At 45.3% G+C, this 3,165-nt stretch overlaps 1 pseudogene; it reads right to left on the bottom strand.

Moving 5' to 3' along the window:
- Positions 1-884: 884 nt before the first annotated feature.
- LOC149569205 (protein DETOXIFICATION 49 pseudogene) lies at positions 885-2,575 on the bottom strand (annotated as a pseudogene).
- Between the last annotated feature and the right edge of the window lie 590 nt (positions 2,576-3,165).

The following is a 3,165-nucleotide window of genomic DNA, read 5'->3' as shown; positions in this document are numbered from 1 at the left end:
CTTGGTCTACTGGTGAAGTTGAATGGCTCACAAAGAGCCCACCAGAGATCAAGTCTTGCTGAGTGCAAGGCCCATAGACATCATAAGGGATGAGGCCGGGTTCGTGCCCCAGGCGAATTTGGCAGCATGAATGCTCCTCAGTCCTTGGCTCTTAGCCGAAGAGGTGTTCAGTATTCAAGCACGTGTGGGCCCGTATCAAGTACCTAAAACTGTTAATGGTGGTCTTCGCTGGTTGGTAGCTCGCAGGCTTGTGCCTCGCTGGGCTGAACCCTCCATCAAAAAAAAAAAAAAAGATGGTAAGCTAATTTGTCTTTAGTGAAATGGTTGACAATGTCAAATAATACTATGGAATTAAAAATGTGTCAGAGTTCTTACCCTGAACGAATTTGGTAGAATAGGTACCCCTTAGTTCTTAGCTCTTAGCTGAAAAGATTCAGCATGCTCCCATATCATATAACTACAAATATTTAGTGGAGGACCTGGTCGTTTCTCTACTTTCAAATATATCCTAATATTCGTTAACATATTAAAGTTGAAAAAAAACAAAGTGGTTATTAAAAATAATAAAATCGAAAGCAACTTCTGTGATTCTAACGTGGTATAAGAGTGGCGCAGTTTTCTAATAATCATCTCCCTTTATTTCAAGAGCCACGACATTCTCTGTCGATGATTTTGAACAAATGTCAGTAGATGTCTTAAATTCCATTTTGGCCACGTTTCATCTAGTAACGACAAATATACACTTTATTGATATGAAACAATGAGGCGGAATACACTAAATTGGAAGCGAAAGTATAATGTCGAAAATGAAGACGACAGTCCAATCCTATCCTATCCGTTCAAGCATTACAATATCTCAAAATACCTACGATTATTTCCTTCAGCTAAGAACAAACTACTGTTAGCAGAGGCTCTAGAGTCGTTTCTCCGTAAGGAATATACAGAGTTCTGCAAATACATTGTTCCTTCTCTCGTCCACACAAAATGTGGATCTGCTGAGGCGCTCCAGTGAGCTCCTTGGCTCTCTCTGCTTCCACAATCCAGTCAGTCCGCACCAACACGGATATCATGAGGATAAGACATGACACTTGCGCCGCCAGCATGCCATGCCATAGACCCACAAATTCATACTTGTACACGAAACTCAATATCAATGCAACGGGTGTCCCGATCAAATAGAACGATCCCAAGTTTATATTTGCTCCCGTCTTCGGCCGCGCGCTGCCTCGCAGGACTCCGCACCCCGTCGTTTGTGTCCAATTCGCCAGCTCGCAGAGCCCCACTATCGGCAGTGCCGATGACACCAGCGACAGGATCTCCTCATCTTGGGTAAACATTTTACCCCACGAGCGACGCACGGTTAGTGTGAATCCCATCGGTACAATGCTCAGTACACCCGCCAATGCAATTGCCACTATTGCGGCTGTGCGGGCCTTGTTCGGTCTGTTCGCGCCGAGCTCGTTCCCCACTCTTGTCGACACTCCCACGCCCAACGACGATGGAATTATGTAAAGCAACGCTGTTGTCTGGATGAGAATGCCCATCGAGGCTACGGTAGTTTTGGGGTGTGGCAGCAATCCGCAGAGAAGAATCATGAACTCATACCACCACCATTCTAAGCACACCGATGCACAGCTCGGGATTGCCAGTCTGAGAAACGACATCCACCCTTTCAGACATTCTCTAGACAGACTCGGCAGAGAATCCTTGTAATGTCCGGACAGCCATACGTAGCACGCCAAGCATATAACATTGTTGAAATTGGTGAACACCGCAGCCAGAGCGACGCCCCGGATTGATAGTCTGAAATAGACGACTAGAATAAAATTGATGGGAACGTGAAGGAGAAGAGCGATGCCTGCTGAGACCGTGAGCGGGAGAGTAGAGCTCTGCGTTCGTAGGAAGATCCTGAGCGGATGAAGAAATGACTGAGCGATGAGATCAGGCAAAGAATAAAGAAGATATGTGCCTGCCATTCTGGTAATGCTCTCGTCCTGCCCGCACCACAGCAGTATCGGTTCAATGTTCAACCACAGGAAGCCGATGGGTAGAGAGGCGCAGAGAAGGATCAAAATCGTTCTCTGAAGAGAATGGCCGAGAAGACTCCACCTTTTTGCTCCAAACGCCTGGCTGCAGAAGGGTTCCATTCCCATAGCGAGGCCGGAGATAAGAGAATAGCCGGTTATGTTTGCAAAGCCGATTGAAAGGGAACCCCCCGCTAGCTCAAGCTCTCCAAGATAGCCGAGGAAGTACATGGAGATTGGGCCTCTCAAGTAGAGAAGCAATCCAGTGACTACAATTGGGGCCGAGATTGTGCCCAGCATCAACAACTCCTTTGAAATCTGAGCGCACTATATCTTAATTTTACATTTTGTAGAATAAGGGCAAGCAGAAAGGAATAGCCACATGGAAATTGGAATGCAATGCTTACCTCAAGACGTGTTGGCCAGTGGTCGTAGTTAGGATCAACCTCGCCCTGGGCGTCGAGACACTTATCAAGCCTATGGCGAATCTGGTTCGCGTCATCATGTGTGCGAACTTGAATTCTATCTTCGAGGCTTTCACATTTACACATCTTGTAGTTTTGTTATCCGCTCGCTCAGATCAAACTGGCACGGACACTTCCTCTTATCTCGACTCTTGACACTGATAACACGAACTAACTGGATTAACCGGTGGCCGGGTAACTATGTATTTTAAACTTGAGAGCAACTAACTTCAAGTCTTTCAGCAAATTCTGTGAGCGAAGATGTGAATTTATAATAAAGCCAGGAGTCGAAACAACAAATTTAAAGCCTCGAACTAACAAGGTTCAATGTTTGTTTCTCAGTCAACAAGCGGGCTTGGCTATGCAGAAAAAATGGTAATCTCTTTGTTTCCATTCAGGGTAAACCTAAAACCCGATGTTTATATCTGCAAGGAAAATGTTTTTCCTTACACCTTGCAACTTTGCAATCTAGTCAATGGAACTTGCATAGGGCAGCTTTTCCAACGACATTCTCTCATGTCTACGTTTCTTATGTGTTTGGCGGCGAGCGACTTATTAGAACAATGTTAAGTTGTTTTACTCCTATATTTTCAGGAGTATACAAACATTCTGCTTCGAAGATCTCAACGCTGAAGTTGAACCCAAGGAGAAGTGGTGGAAATCTAAGTTGCGAAATC

The sequence above is a fragment of the Cupressus sempervirens genome, chromosome 3 (assembly GCF_028749045.1).
Source record: "Cupressus sempervirens isolate cs-2001-9-10 chromosome 3, ASM2874904v1, whole genome shotgun sequence".
NCBI classification, from domain to species: domain Eukaryota; kingdom Viridiplantae; phylum Streptophyta; class Pinopsida; order Cupressales; family Cupressaceae; genus Cupressus; species Cupressus sempervirens.
The sequence above is the reverse complement of the archived record's forward strand: the minus strand, read 5'-3'. Positions and strand labels throughout refer to the sequence as shown.